Here is a 16,863-nt window from a genome sequence, read left to right as displayed (position 1 = left end):
GCAGTCTGGCAAATACAGGAATTCATGAACCACCTGGTGGCCGCCTAGTTGACATCAGAGGGGGCGGCAGAATGGTCTGCGGGTGTGGTCCCTGGTAGCTCTGACAATGGTGACTTTCCGTCCTGAGAGGGGAGCTACTTTCTGAGTAACTACTGAGTGCTCTGCCCCTCTATCAACCATAAAGTTCACAGTCTGGCCCCCAATTTTCATTTGACCATTGGCTCATGGGGGCCCAGCTGGAAAGAGCCCCGTCTGTCCTAGTTGGAGTCGGCTGCCGCTATCGATGAGGTCTGCCTCAGGCGGATCTGGTGGATAGCAGCTGGGTGGTTTGGACAGCCTTGCCTGCTTTCTCTGGCGGCTCAGACATTCATTCTTCCAGTGTCCTAATCCTTTACAATAGGCACACTGGTCCCGTTTAAGACCTGTCCTTCCTTTTCCTGACTTGGCTCCTTGCTGTCTCCCTTTCCTTCCTGCCTGAGAGTTCTGGGACAGAACTTCTATGACAGCCACAGAGATCAGGGTTGCTTGCAATCAACCCAGCTGGGCTTATGGGCCTGAAAAATTGACTCTAGGAGATCAACCATGGCCTGAGATTTTTTCAGAATAAGCAGGAGTGTGATGCTTCTAATTTAAGAGATGGGTCGTCATGAAAGGCTGGTAGTAAAAGACCGATCCCCCCTCTTGTAGGGTCCCATCTTCTCCCAATACTGAGGGACCTGAGTTTCTCGGAGAGGCATCTGGAAAGCCAGGGGTGGCCTGGGTCCCTGGTCAGCTGAGCGCAAACGTCATCCAACTGGCTCTGGAGAGTCCGGTTTTGGGGGGGGGGGGGGGCGGGATGGAAGGAGGTGGTGTATCTAAGCTTCCCTGACCAGGCAAAGGAGCACTGGGTGCCACTTGAGGCACATATGGAGGTGGTAAAACTGGCGGCACTTCCTGGGGGTAGGGGGGGTCCTACAGAACAGGGGGCTGAGCTTCCTTCTGAGGGACCTGCTTCTTTCTCCTGCCACTAAAACCTTACTCAGTCCCTCTTACACACTCAGAGCCGGATCCAAGGAGGACTATGCTGAGCTATTTCTAGCCATTGATCTATGTAAGAAAACTGATCAGGATGACCAGGGTCACCCGTGATGACTCAAAGAGTGCCCTGACAGCTGGGACATCTAGGGTTCCCTCTGAGGGCCAACCCACACCATAGGCTGGCCATTCTAATTCACAGAATTTTCAGGGAACTAGTTTCACACTATAATCCCCGGCAAATTCTTTCTGTAAAACCCAATATTCTATAATATTATAACTAATTACATATTTGACAAAGGCTCCTATGTACCTTCAGCATAAAATTTTCCTTCATGAGAGAGAAAACAAACATTCAAGGCATTTCAGAGCCTATTGTGATGATCTAAAGCCAATTCTAGATCAAGAAAAAGTTTCTTAAAATTCAAACCCTTTCAGGATTGTCAAACTTGATTTTACCAAAAGATTATATATCAAAGTGTATTAGACAAACATCCTTATAACTTTCAGAAATAACCAGCTTTAGAAACTACCTTCTTTCTCCTTCAAAATGCATTTCTATGCCTATGCTTTCTTTATTACACCAAAGCCATATTTTCCTTAACCTTAATTTTTAGGTGACATGTAAGTAATTAACATTCCTTAGATTAGCAATACATTTATATAATTTTTTTTCATTTATATAATTTTTGTCTTTTTTTTTGTTTACCATTAGAACAATATCTCATGTAGTGTGCTCTATACATAGTTATTAAGTGTATGAATAAATCTGTCAGCTAAAAAAAAAAAAGGAATATATTGTGCAATCCTTGGTAAAGGCAAGTGTCACTGTTGCCCCAAGAATCTCACACATTATCTTTACAATTATCTTGTAAAGTGAACTCTTATGAGAAGAAAAAAAAGAATTGTCGGTTTTTAGCACTGATGGTGGGAATTTTTATTTGGGACCAGCTCTGCTCCCACAACTTACTTTCAGTTTGCAGCTGAAATAAGGATGATGACTGCACTTGGCTTTTAGTCTTCCTCAACCACGGGAGGGAGCGAGGTTAAAAGTCCTGTCTCGGTAAACCCCGTACCAAGCCTGGGGAGGGTGTTTTTACTTCTTGCTGTTACTGCTGTCTACGGAGGGGAAGTCACTGCTTTTATTCTCTCCATTCCTTAAAGGAATGAAACTTCAGAAACAATAGGGTCCTCTGGGGAGCCACCGGGCAGAAACACCGACCCTGCGCCCGACCTCGCCGTGCACCGAGACAAGGAGCCGGACGAAAGAAACCGAAGGCACTCGGACACAGTCGGGAGGGCAGCCCGCGGGGGGCGCGCCGCCGCCGCCACCTCAGCACCGCCGCGGGTTCCGCCCCGAGGGGCGGGGCCTAGGCCCTCTTCCGGGTTGCGGCCGGAAGTGGAGATTTTGAATCTTGCAGGCCGTTGGATGGGGATGTTGCTGTTGTTGCAGCGCGAGAACTGAAAAGCGGCCCGGCGCTTCTGGAACGTCTGGCAGCGCCGTGGTGAGCGGCTGGGGAGCGGGACGAAGGGAGGGTTCCAGGGCTCGGCCGGCGGCGCAGGGGAGCGGGGGCCTCGGGCTGCCTGTGGGTGTTCGGGTGGCGGGGCCGCCTGTAGGGATTTGGAGAGGTCGGGGCGCAGGGGAGCTTTTCCCGGGCCAGCGCTCCGGACGGTTGGCGCGCACGAGGCAATTGTGATAGTATCGAGCCTCGCTTAACCTCTGACTTTTGTCTAATCTCTGACCTGCTGGTCATGGCTGGTTGCATTTTCGCCCATTCGGCTCGCGTGCTGAAGCTTCGACAGTAGCTGTAGCCGATTGCGAACGCGTTGCCACAGGTAGGAGAACCCTCCTTTATCGAAGATGGAAGGTTGGCACAGGGTTGGAATGCGGCGGTGCGCGGCGGAGCTGCGGGTTCTTCCCGAGGGGCGCGGCCGCAGCAGGCTGTTCTTCGGCTCCGCGGGGAAGTGACAGGCTGTGGAATGCCCGGTAGGGATTTAAACTGAAATCTGAGCAGCCTTTGTATTTAAAACCGGATGTTTTTCTTCCACGCCTGGCATTTTTCTTGTACCGCAGAAACCCGAGACTCTTGCCCATTTAAACCGGCTCTAGTAAGAGCAGCGTTCACAAGGGTCGCATTCGATTGCTAACAATAGGGTTGAGGTTTAGTTGGTGCCACAGACATACCTCCAACCCCCTCTGTTCATTGGCCAACTGGGGTATTGTGGAGTCACGTTGGAAATACTCCTATTTCCAGCATGGGGTTTTCTTTGTTTTGCTTTTTTTGTTTTATTTATTTGTAATGACGAACTACATAAAAATAGCAAACTCTGTCTAGCCCCGTAGCAAAGTCTTGCCTTCTGGAATAGTTTAAATGTATGTCGTGAGTGAGTGCTGTATGGATCGACTTTCGCGCAAGCGGACACTAAATGAGTGCTTTACGTGTGTGGACATTTTGTATCTTGCCTCATTGAAAACTCTCAGACTAATTTTGCCTTGCTTTATAGGAACAGGTATTTTCTGTTCCTTTTAAGATTTTTAACACCAGGGCATCATACTATATAAGTGTATAAGTAGTTCTTACAAAGTAGGGCTTTGCATTATTCAGAATAGACATTCCTTCATCTAGTGTTGGCCACTCCCACTCTCCCGTCCCTGCTAATGAATTTTTGGTTCATCATTAGCTGGGGGGAAAATAGGTTTAAATGTTCAGTATTTATGATCGTTGAAATTTAAACATTTTGTGTAAGACTACAGCAAAGACATTCGCTATACTTTCCCATGAGCTATTCTCATTTTGTGTAAGCTACCAGCACATGGTAATTTTTTTTTTAAACATTAGTGTCTATATTTTAATGTATCTTTTCCTTATCTGGATTCTTTTCATTGATTTTTTGCTCTGTCTCCCTAAGTGAGTGAGTTCCAAATTTTATTGCATACACATTACCTTGAAGGATTTATTAAATAACTAGTGGCCTGGTGCACAAAATTTGTGCACATTAAAAGGGAATTAATTAGAGGAAATATATTAATATTGTTATTTTCCCTTTCTCCATAATAGAAGTGTCCAGCCGGCCCCACCCCCATTGGGCAACACCAAGACCTGGCCGGCCCCAGCCCCATCAAGCCCAGCGGGCAGGGGACACAGCCTCACGTCATGGCACTGCGGTGGGGGGTGCGGCCCCAGGGGCCTCAGGTTCCCCGCCCTGGCCCGGTGCCACCCAGCCTCAGGTCCCTGCTGATTGGCATTACAGCATGATGGCATGATGGCCATTTGCATATTACCTTTTATTATGATGATGATTCTAGCACTAGTCAGTGCTCAGTGGTTAGAGCATCAGCCCAGGGACTGAGGGGTCATGGGTTCAGATTCCAGTCAAGGACAAGCTCCATCCCCAGCGCTGCGTGGCCTTGGCGTGAGGCAACCAATCACATGAGATGCTTCTCTCTCTCACTTTCTCTCTCTCTCCCTCCCTCCCTTCCTTCCTCCCTCTTTCCTTCCCTCCCTCCCCTTCTTCTTCACTTCCCCTTCCACTCTCTTAAAAAAAAATCAATGGAAAAAATATCCTCTGATGAGGATTAATAAATGCTGATTACTTGGCTTCATCAGAGTAGGTCTGGAGGATGGGGTCGGGGAATCTGTATTTATTAATTATAAATTTAACCAGAGAGAATTTGACCCGAGTTTCAAAAACTCTGACATGATCTTTACTAAAGAGGCTTTATAATATATTGATTAAGGTCATGGAACTGGAGTTAGTTCCATGTCTACCACTTGGTAGCTTTGTGACGAAGAAAGCCATTTAACCTTTCTGTGCTTTGATTCCCTCAGCTGTGTATAACAATATCTGCCTTGTAGGAATATTGTGAGACTCAAATGAGTTAATACATATACACATTGTAGAACAATGTGTGGCACATAGTAAATGTTACATATATCTCTTATTGAGTTACTAAGCATTGTACAAACCACATTACATTCATTATCTCAATCTTCACAGATAGCACTGCTATATGTACTATTTTCAGATAAAACTGAAGCTAAGAGGGGCTCAGTAATTTATTCTCACAACTAATCAAATGTTTGAACTGGGGTCAGAAACCAGATTTAATTAGAAAGTTTATGCCTTTTTATTTTATTTTTTTCCTTTTTATTGAATTTATTTGGGTGACATTGGTGAACAATTATACAGGTTTCAGGTGCACAGTTCCATAACACATCATATGTACATTGTATTGTATGTTCACAACCCCAAGCCAGACATCCCGCCATCACCATTTATACCCCCTATACCCTCCTTCACCTTCCCTTCGCCCACCTCCCCTTAGCAATCACTACACTGTTGTTTGTGAGTTTTTTTCTCTTTTTTTTTTCTGAATCCCACCACCACCACCTAGCTCCCCAATTCCCCCTGACCCCCAGCTGTCAGCCTGCTTTCTGTGTGTCTGTCTCTATTTTGCTCGTTAGTTCATTTTGTTCATTAGATTCCACATATCAGTGAGATCAAATGTACTAGTCTTTCTGAGAGTGGAAGAGAGAGGGGGGACAGAGAGAGAGAGAATGAGAGAATGAGAATCATGAATGTGAGAGGCACATCCATTGATTGTCTCCTGCACAGGCCCCCTCTGGGGCAGGGCTTGAACTTGCAACCCAGGTAGGTGCCCTTGCCCAGAAATTGAACTCAGGCAACCCTTCACTGTGCAGGCCGACACTCTATAATCAGTGAGCCACATTGGCCAGGGCTATGCCTTTTTAAAAAAGTAATGCTTCCTGCCCCTTTCTGCAGTCTGTCCTTACAAGTGTTGCTCCATAAAAATCTCTGATAGCTTCCCATTGCCTACCATATAAAATTCAAATTTCTTAGCTGTTTTTTTACAAAGCCCTTCTCAATAGGATTCCAACCTCTGTTTTCAAGCATCATCTTCATAATATTCCACCACCTTTTTCCAACCTGTGACGTTTTATCCATACTACAGTTCTTCAAATCTATTCTCTATCATTTTTATGCATACTTATCCATTGACCTTTTTTTATTTCCCCTTAAAATTTTCAAATACCTACCTAGATTCCCCTAGCCTAAGCAGAGTGCTTCTTCCACCTTGGATTTTAGTTGTATGCATTGATTCTGAGCTCTTGTCCTCTTTGTCTTTTTACCTGCAAATTCTTAATACAGAACAGTGAGTCCTTATTCTCTGAAACTGTATGTTCAATGAGTGCTAACATATTGTATCATGTTAATTCTGAAAGAATAGAATTTTGTGTAGTTTAGTAGAGAGATTTTAGTCATATATGGTTTGTAAATTCGACAAATATGGAAAAATAAGTACTAAAATCATTGGCTCAAAAGACCTATCAAGTGGGAAAAAATTCAGAGCAATATTTGCTTTATACATATTTTCACACTAATCCTTATAGCCATTTTATTATTTCCATATTAAGATGAAAAAAAACTGATGCACCAAAATATTTAGTGACTTAAAAATTTTCTTTTGGCATTTAATTTCCATCTAGTACAATTTTGTTTTAACTATAGGAATGAGTTAAGTGTAATTTAAAAATTAACTTTATAATAGAAAGTTAGCCTTATTTGTACATGAATTCATTTTTGCATCAATTCTAAATTAAGAAAATATTGAGGAATTGAAAACAGATTTGCCCCCCACTCCCACCCCTCACCCCCGTTTGAACATTTAAGATTGTTACCTGACCTTGCCCTCAACCTTTTTTAAAAAAACCTGTCTGACAATGCAGGGACATCATTCTAAGGACCATTGGGTAGAGGGGTTAGTCCAGGGGTGGGCAAACTTTTTGACTCGAGGGCCACAATTGGTTCTTAAACTGGACCAGAGGGTCGGAACAAAAGCATGGATGGAGTGTTTGTGTGAACTAATATAAATTCAAAGTAAACATCATTACATAAAAGGGTAAGGTCTTTTTTTTTTTTTTTTTTTTTAGTTTTATTCATTTCAAACGGGCCGAATCCGGCCCGCGGGCCGTAGTTTGCCCACGGCTGGGTTAGTCTAAGGATGCTTCCATGCCACATACCATCTCCAGCCAAAGTGGTACCAGGTATTTCAATCAGAGCTGAATAGCTGATGTGGGCTAGGCTATTCACATTATTTCTCTTGAATTTGGAATTGGAATACCAAACAACTATTGGGAACCAAACTAGAAAACTTTTCATGTGCTGAGATGACAATGGAATCAAGAAGAAACATTAAAAAGAGGCATAGGGAGCCAATACAAAGAGGAAGAAGGCGGGAAACATGTTTCCTGAGAACTAGTTGTAAAGTAACTCAATATAAACTTATAGTAACTTTATTACATTTTTTTATTAAGACTTTTTTAATGAGCAATTTTAGGTTCACAGAAAAATTGAGGGGATTATAATAGAGGTTTCCCATGTACCCTCTGCCCCACACATGCATAGACTCTCTCATTGTCAATATCTCCCACTAGAGTGGTACATTTGTTAAAATTGATGAACCTGCATTGACATGATAATCACTCAAAGTCCATAGTTTAAATTTCTGTTCACTCTTGGGTGTTGTACATTCATTGGGTTTGGATAAAAATATGTAATGACATATCCATCATTATGATATCATACAGAGTATTTTCACTGGTCTAAAATTCCTCTGTGCTCCGCCTATTCATCCCACCCCCCAGGCAACCACTGATCTTTTTACTGTCTTCATTGTTTTGCCCTTTTCAGAATATAATATAGTTGGATCTTTTTTAATATATGCATTCAGTGCTGTATATTTACCTCTGAGCATTGCTTTCACAGCCTCCCCCAAAGTTTGATATTTTGTGTTTTCATTTAGTTCCAAATACTTTGTATTTTCTCTTGAGATTTCTTTTTTGACCCTTGTGTTATTTAACTGTGTTGTTTAATCTCCATGTGTTTTGGGATTTTTCGGTTATTTTTATGTTACTGATTTCTAGTTGGTTTTTTGTTTGTTTTTCTTTATTGATTAAGGTATTACATATGTGTCCTTACCCTCCCCCCCCCCCCCGCCATTGCCCCTCCCCCAACCCCCACTCATGCTCTCACCTCCTTGGTGTCTTTGTCCATTGGTTATGCTTATATGCATGCATACAAGTCCTTTGGTTGGTCTCTCCCCCTTAACCCCACCCTCCCCTACCTTCCCTCTGAGGTTTGATGGTCTGATTGATCCTCCTCTGTCTCTGAATCTGTTTTTGTTCATCAGTTTATGTTGTTCATTATATTCCACAAATGAGTGAGATCATGTGGTATTTATCTTTCTCCGACTGGCTTATTTCGCTTAGCATAATGCTCTCCAGTTCCATCCATGCTGTTGCAAATGGTAAGAATTCCTTCTTTTTTACTGCAGTGTAGTGTTCCATCGTGTAGATGTATCACAGTTTTCTAATCCACTCATCTGCTGATGGGCACTTAGGCTGTTTCCAGATCTTAGCTATTGTAAATTGTGCTGCTATGAACATACGGGTGCATATATCCGTTCTGATTGGTGTTTCTAGTTTCTTGGGATATATTCCTAGAAGTGGGATCACTGGGTCAAATGGGAATTCCATTTTTAGTTTTTTGAAGAAACTCTGTACTGTTCTCCACAGTGGCTGCACCAGTATGCATTCCCACCAGCAGTGCACGAGGGTTCCTTTATCTCTACATCCTCTCCAGCACTTGTCATTTGTTGATTTGTTGATGATAGCCATTCTGACAGGTGTGAGATGGTACCTCATTGTTGTTTTGATTTGCATCTCTCAGATGATTAGTGACTTTGAGCATATTTTCATATGTCTCTTGGCCTTCCTTATGTCCTCTTTCGAAAAGTATCTATTTAGGTCTGTTGCTTATTTTTTTGATTGGATTGTTTATCTTCCTTTTGTTAAGTTGTATGAGTTCCCTGTAAATGTTGGAGATTAAATCCTTATTGGTGATAACATTGGCAAATATGTTTTCCCATGCAGTGGGCTTTCTTGTTGTTTTGTTGATGGTTTCTTTTGCTGTGCAGAAGCTTTTTATTTTGATGTAGTCCCATTTGTTTATTTTCTCTTTAGTTTCCATTGCCCTAGGAGCTGTATCAGTGAAGATATTGCTTCGGTATATGTCTGAGATTTTGCTGCCTGTGGATTCCTCTAATATTTTTATGGTTTCCTGTCTTACCGTATGTTTAAGTCCTTTGTCCATTTTGAGTTTATGTTTGTGTATGTTGTAAGTTGGTGGTCTAGTACTGATTTCTAGTTTAATTTCATTGAGGTATGACAGCAGACATTATATGATTTCTATTCTTTTAAAGTTGTTATGGTCTGCTTTATGGCCCAGAATGTAGTCTGTCTTGGTGAATATTGCATTCAAGCTTAAGAAGAATGTTGGATAAAGTTGTCCATTATGTCCAGTTGATTGACTGATTATGTCCTTACTGATTTCTTTGCCTGTTGGATCTATCCATTTCTAATGGAGAGGGTTGAAGTATCCAAATATGGTAGTAGATTCATCTGTTTCTCTTTGCAATTCTAGTTTTGCCTCACATAGCTTAACACTGTTGTTAGCCACATACTTGTTAAGTATTTTTACACTTTCTTGCAGTATTAATCTTTTCATCATTATGTATGCCCTTATTTATCTCAGATAAATTTTCTTTTTTTTTAATTGTTTTATTGCTTAAAGTATTACAAAGAGTATTACATATGTCTCCTTTTTTTCCCGCTCTTAACAATCCCCCGGCCTCCCCTACCCCCCAGTGTCTTATGTCCATTGGTTATGCTTATATGCATGCATACAAGTCCTTCGGTTGATTTCTTACCCCCCCGCCCCCCCCCCCCGCGCCCCGCCCCACAACCCTCCCCGGCTTTCCCGCTGTAGTTTGACAGTCTGTTTGAGGCAGCTCTGCCTCTGTATCTATTTTTGTTCATAAGTTTATAATGGTCTTTATTATCCATGAGTGAGTGAGATCATGTGGTGTTTTTCCTTCATTGACTGGCTTATTTCACTTAGCATAATGCTCTCGAGTTCCATCCATGCCGTTGCAAATGGTAGGGGTTCCTTCTTTTTTACAGCAGCATAGTATTCCATCATGTAGATGTACCACAGTTTTCTAATCCATTCATCTACTGATGGGCACTTAGGCTGTTTCCAGATCTTAGCTATGGTAAATTGTGCTGCTGTGAACATAGGGGTGCATATATCCTTTCTGATTGGTGTTTCCGGTTTCTTGGGATATATTCCTAGAAGTGAGATCACAGGGTCAAATGGGAGTTCCATTTTTAGTTTTTTGAGGAAACTCCATACTGTCTTCCATAGTGGCTGCACCAGTCTGCATTCCCACCAGCAGTGCACAAGTGTTCCTTTTTCTCCTCATCCTCTCCAGCACTTGACGTTTGTGGATTTGTTGATGATAGCCATTCTGACAGGTGTGAGATGGTACCTCATTGTTGTTTTGATTTGCATCTCGGATGATTAGTGACTTTGAGCAAGTTTTCATATGTCTCTTGGCTTTCTGAAAGTCCTCTTTTGAAAGGTGTCTATTTAGGTCCTTTGCCCATTTTTTGATTGGATTGTTTATCTTCCTTTTGTTAAGTTGAATGAATTCCCTATAAATTTTGGAGATTAGGCCCTTATCAGATATGACATTGGCAAATATGTTTTCCCATGCAGTGGGCTTTCTTGTTGTTTTGTTGATGGTTTCTTTTGCTGTGCAGCAGCCTTTCATTTTGATGTAGTCCCATTTGTTTATTTTCTCTTTAGTTTCAAGTGCCCCTAGGAGCTGTATCGGTGAAGAAATTGCTTGGGCATATGTCTGAGATTTTGTTGCCTTTGGAATCTTCTAGTATTTTTATGGTTTCCCGTCGTACATTTAAGTCCTTTATCCATTTTGAGTTTATTTTTGTGTATGGTGTAAGTTGGTGGTCTAGTTTCATTTTCTTGCATGTATCCGTCCAATTTTCCCAAAACTATTTATTGAAGAGACTATCTTGACTCCATTGTATGTTCTTGCCTCCTTTGTCAAATATTAATTGAGCATATTGGTTCGGGCCGATTTCTGGGCTCTCTATTCTATTCCATTGATCTATATGTCTGTTCTTGTGCCAATACCAGGCAGTTTTGAGAACAGTGGCTTTGTAATACAGCTTGATATCTGGTATTGAGATCCCACCTACTTTGTTCTTTCTCAGATTCGCTGCAGCTATTTGGGGTCTTTTTTTATTCCAGATGAATTTTTGGAGAGTTCGTTCTAGGCCTGTGAAATATGCCGTTGGTATTTTAATGGGAAGTGCTTTGAATTTATAGATTGCTTTGGGTAGTATGGACATTTTAATGATGTTGATTCTACCAATCCAAGAACATGGTATGTTCTTCCATCTGTTTATGTCTTTCTCTAGCTCTTTTTTCAACGCCCTGTAGTTTTCTGAGTAGAGGTCTTTTACCTCCTTAGTTAAGTTTATTCCTAGGTAACTTAATTTTTTTGGTGCGATGGTAAATGGGATTGTTTTTTTAGTCTCTCTTTCTGTAAGTTCCCTATTGTTGTATAGAAATGCCATAGATTTCTTGGCGTTAATTTTGTATCCTGCTACATTGCCAAATTCATTTATTAAGTCTGATAGTTTTTTTATGGAGTCTTTAGGGTTTTTTATGTACAATATCATGTCATCTGCGAATAAGGACAGTTTTACTTCTTCTTTTCCAATTTGGATGCCTTTTATTTCTTCTTCTTGTCTAATCGCAATGCCTAATACTTCCAGTACTATATCGAACAGGAATGGTGAGAGTGGGCATCCCTGTCTTCTTCCTGTTCTTAGTGGAAATGGTGTTAGTTTTTGTCCATTGAGTATGATGCTGGCTGTGGGTTTGTCATATATGGCTTTTATTATGTTGAGGTATGATCCTTCTATTCCCACCTTGCTGAGAGTTTTTATCAAAAATGGTTGTTGGATTTTGTCAAATGCTTTTTCTGCATCAATTGATATGACTATGTGGTTTTTTTCTTTCAATTTGTTTATGTGATGTATCACATTTATTGATTTTCGGATATTGTACCACCTTTGTATCCCTGGGATAAATCCTACTTGGTCATGGTGTATGATCTTTCTGATGTACTGCTGGATCTGATTTGCTAAGATTTTGTTGAGGATTTTGGCATCTATGTTCATGAGGGATATTGGCTTGTAATTCTCTTTCATTGTGTTGTCTTTATCTGATTTTGGTATTTTGGTATTAGGGTGATGCTGGCTTCATAGAATGAGCTTGGAAGGATTCCTTCCTCTTTGATTTTTTGTAGTAGTCTGAGGAGGATAGGTTTTAGTTCTTCCTTGAATGTTTGGTAAAACTCCCCTGTAAAGCCGTCTGGTCCTGGGCTTTTGTTTGCTGGAAGCTTTTTGATGACTGCTTCAATTTCTTCCATAGTTATTGGCCTGTTGAGATTTTTAGATTCTTCCTGATTGAGTTTTGGAATGTTGTATTTTTCTAGGAATATGTCCATTTCCTCCAGGTTGTCTAATTTGTTCGAGTAGAGTTGTCCATAGTATTGTTTAACAATCATTGGTATTTCTGTGGGGTCTGTTGTTATTTCGCCTGTATCATTTCTGATTTTGTTTATTTGGGTCCTCTTTCTTTGTTTCTTGGTGAGCTATAAACTTCCCTCTCAGGATTGCTTTCATTGTGTCCCATAGGTTTTGTATTGTTGTGTTTTCATTGTCATTAGTTTCCAAGATGTTTTTAATTTCTTCTTTGATCTCATTGGTAACCCAATCTATATTTAATAACATGCTATTCAGCTTCCAATTTTTTGAGTATTTTGGGTTGTTTTCATTGTAGTTTATTTCTAATATTATGCCATCGTGTTCTGAGAAGATGCTTGGTATGATTTCAATCTTCTTGAATTTGGGGAGACTTTGTTTGTGACCCAATATGTGGTCTGTTTTTGAATCTGTCCCATGAGCCCTTGAGAAGAATGTATATTCTGCAGCTTTGGGGTGAAGTGTTCTGAAGATGTCAATTAAGTCCATCTGATCTAGTGAGTCATTTAGGATTGCTGTTTCTTTGCTGATTGTTTGTCTAGAGGATTTATCCAGTGATGTCAGTGGTGTATTAAAGTCCCCTACTATGATTGTATTGTTGTCAATCTCTCCTTTGATATCTTCCAGGAATTTTTTTATGTATTTGCGTGCTCCTGCATTGGGTGCATACATGTTTGTCAGGGTTATATCTTCTTGTTGTATTGATCCCTTTAGTATTATGAAGTGGTCTTCCTTATTTCTTGTTATGGCCTTCACTTTGAGGTCTATTTTGTCCAATGTAAGTATTGCTACCCCAGCTTTTTTTTCATTTCCATTTGCCTGAAAGATATTTTTCCATCCCTTCACTTTCAGTCTGTTTGAGTCCCTTCTTCTCAGGTGGGTCTCTTGTAGACAGCAAATGTATGGGTCATGTTTTTTTAATCCATTCAGCCACTCGATGTCTTTTGGTTGGAGCATTTAGTCTGTTTATGTTTAAAGTTATTATTGAAAGGTACTTGTTTGTAGCCATTTCTTTTTTTGTGTGGCTGTTTTCTTTCTGAGCTTTTTATTTCTTCTTTTTACACCAGTCCCTTTAGCATTTCTTGCAATGCTGGTTTGGTAGTGATAAACTCCCTTAACCTTTTTTTGTCTGTGAAGCTCCTTATTTCCCCTTCAATTTTGAATGATAGCCTTGCTGGATAGGGTATTCTTGAATTCAGTCGTTTGCTTTGCATCACTTTGTAAATTTCTGTCCATTCTTTTCTGGCCTGATGTGTTTCTGTTGAGAAATCATTTGATAATCTAATGGGAGATCCCTTGAATATAACTTTCCATCTCTCTCTTACAGCCTTTAAGAGTCTCTCTTTGTCCTGAACATTTGCCATGGTAATTATGATGTGTCTTGGTGTGGGTCTTTTCGGGTTCACCTTGTTTGGGACTCTCTGTGCTTGTGTGATTTTTTTTCTTCCCCACCTCTGGGATGTTTTCTGATATTATTTCTTCAAATAGGTTTTCTAACCCTTGTTCCTCTTTCTGTTGTTCTGGCACCCCTATTATTCATATGTTGTTTTGTTTCATCTTGTCCCATAGCTCCCTCCTGTCTTTTAATTTTTTTTTTCCAATTGCTGTTCAGTTTGGGTGTGTGTTTTTTTCCTTGTCTTCTAATTCGCTAATTCGGTCCTCTGCTTCTCCTAGTCTACTGTTGAAACTTTCCATGGTGTTTTTTTTGTTTGTTTGTTTGTTTTTAAAAAATATATTTTGTTGAGTTTTTACAGAGAGGAAAGGAGTGAGATAGAGAGTTAGAAACATCGATGAGAGAGAAACATCGACCAGCTGCCTCCTGCACACTCCCCACTGGAGATGTGCCCGCAACCAAGGTACATGCCCTTGACCGGAATTGAACCTGGGACCCTTCAGTCCGCAGGCTGACACTCTATCCTCTGAGCCAAACCGGTTTCGGCTCCATGGTGTTTTTTATTGCAGCTATATCACTCTTCATTTCTTCTTGCTTCTAACATAATTTATTGATTTTTTTCATCTGTTTCTTCTTGCTTCTTGCATAAGTTGTTGGTTTTTTTCCTCCATCCAGTTCATGCACTCTAGGACCCTTAATCTGAATTCTTTTTCTGTCATGTTGCATGCCTCTGTATCACTTAGCTGCTTTTCTGGTCAGTCCTCCTTTTCTTTCCTTTGGGGGTTTCTTTGTCTACCCATGTTTGATTGTACCGCCATATCTAGATGTTGAGTCGTTCAGTGGCTGCTCCTTGGGTGGCAGTGATTCCTCGGGCTGCGGTTGCTCCTCGGGCGGTTGTGGTAGCAGCTGCTCCTCAGTTGGTAGCAGCTCCTCTGGTGGGTGCTGTTCACAGTTGTGGTGGCTCCTCTGGCTGGTGGGGGGAGGCTTCACACACAGCTGCTGTTCCTCAGACAGAGTCAGATAAATTTTCTTATTTTGAAGTCTGTTCCGTCTGAAATTAATATAACTTCCGTGTTTTTTTGGTTAGTGTTGGCAGGGAATATTTTTCTCCACCCTTTTACTTTTAAATATAAGTATATTTAAAGTGGGTTTCTTGTAGGTAAAGTCTGATTTTTTTAAATCCATTTTGACAAATCAATCTTTTAATTGGTATATTTAGACCATTGGCATCAAAGTGATTATTTATATAGAGTTATATCTGTTATATTTATTACTGTTTTCTATTTGTTGCTTTGCTCTTCCTACTTTTATCTGCCTTCTGTGATTTTAATTGAGCAATTTGTATTATTTTCTCTTTTTTTAGTATATCAGTTATATATATATTTTAAAAACTTTGTTAGTGGTTGCCCTAGAGTGCAGTATACATTTACAACTAATACATATTCAAATACATTGTTGCTATTGTTATTTTGAACAGATTATTTGTTAGATCAGTTAGGAATAAGAAAAAAGTTTTTATTTTACTTATTCCTTATTTGATGGTCTTTCTTTCTTTATGTAGACCTGAATGTCTCTCGCAAGCACTCCTTTTAAACATTTCTTACAAGGCAGGTTGACTGGCAACAAATTTCCTTAATTTTTGTCTAAGAAAATAATTCTCCACTTTTGAAGCATAATTTCACAAGATATAGAATTCTAAGTTGGTTTTCTTTTTTTCCTCAACACTAAATATTTTACTTCACTCTCTTTTTGCTTGCAAGGTTTCTGAGGAGAAGTTGTTTGTAATTCCTACCTTTATTTCTTTATAGGTAAAGTGTTTTGCCCACCTCTGGCTTCTTTTAGGACTTTAAAAAATTATTTATTTTTCCATAGTTTGAAGTGATATGCCTTGGTTTGGGAGCATTTATCCTGCTTACTGTTCTGAACTTCCTGGATATGTGGTTTAGTTTCTGACATTAACTTATTATTGTTTCAAATATTTCTTCTGTTCCTTTCTCTCTTTTCCTTCTGGCATTCCTGAAATGTGTATGTTATACCTTCTGGGGTTTTCCCACAGTGCTTGGGTATTCTGTTCTAATTTTTTTTTTCAGTCTTTGTTCTCTTTTCTTTTTAGTTTTTTAAAGTTTCTGTTATGATATCTTCAAACTCAGCAGTTCTTTGTTCAGTCTACTGGTAATCCCATCAAATGCATTCTTCATTTCTGTTACAGTATTTTTGATATCTTTAGCATTTAGTTTTGGTGCTTTTATGGGATTTCCAACTCTGCTTACATTGCCCATCTGTTGTTGTTGTATACTGTCTACTTTATCCATTAGAATCCTTAACATGTTCATCATAGTTGTTTCATTCCTCTTTTGATAAAATTCCAACATCTCTGCGATGTCAGGTTCTGATGCTAGCTCTCTGTCTTTTTAGGTTGTGCTATTTGCCATTTGATATGCACAGTAAGTTTTTCTTGATAGCCAACATGATGTACAGTGTAAAAGGAATTGTTGTAAGTAAATAGGCTGTTTATAATATGGTGGTAAGGTATGGGGGAAGAGGAAATGTTCTATAGCCCTATGATTAGGTCTCAGTCTTTTCAGGGGCCTATGGTCCTGGACTATGAACTTCACAAGTATTTCTCAGTTTTTTTTCTCCCCCATTGTGTGGGTCAGGATGGCTAGAATGGGTTGGGGTTGGATATTTCCTTTACCCCAGATCATTTAAGCTCTGACAATACCCGATTACTTTAGGCTCTGCTTAATTAGTTTTCTTTAGACCAGGACAGAGTGCTTTGGTGTCTTTCAAATGATACCTTTTCCCCCCTCCCCCTGCCGAAAGTACAAGGAGATTTTTCTCTAACATTTTTCTCTAACATTTACTGTGGATCCTTGTCAAGTTTCTGATGATAAATCTCACAATATTGTGAGAGGGACCCACAACTTTTAAATATCAAAGTTGTATGTACTGAGC

At 40.3% G+C, this 16,863-nt stretch overlaps 1 protein-coding gene across 1 annotated transcript in view; it reads left to right on the top strand.

Moving 5' to 3' along the window:
- The first annotated feature begins 2,421 nt into the window (after nucleotides 1-2,421).
- The window catches only part of G2E3 (G2/M-phase specific E3 ubiquitin protein ligase), a 70,878-nt gene continuing 56,436 nt past the window's right edge, over nucleotides 2,422-16,863 (top strand). The window contains exon 1 of the mRNA XM_036354000.1: nucleotides 2,422-2,519. The gene's annotated coding sequence lies outside the window, so the exon portion shown is untranslated. The remainder of the gene's footprint in view (nucleotides 2,520-16,863) is intronic.

The sequence above is a fragment of the Myotis myotis genome, unplaced genomic scaffold (assembly GCF_014108235.1).
Source record: "Myotis myotis isolate mMyoMyo1 unplaced genomic scaffold, mMyoMyo1.p scaffold_m19_p_1, whole genome shotgun sequence".
Taxonomy (NCBI): domain Eukaryota; kingdom Metazoa; phylum Chordata; class Mammalia; order Chiroptera; family Vespertilionidae; genus Myotis; species Myotis myotis.
Note: the sequence above shows the minus strand (reverse complement) of the source record. Positions and strands in the feature narration are given on the sequence as shown.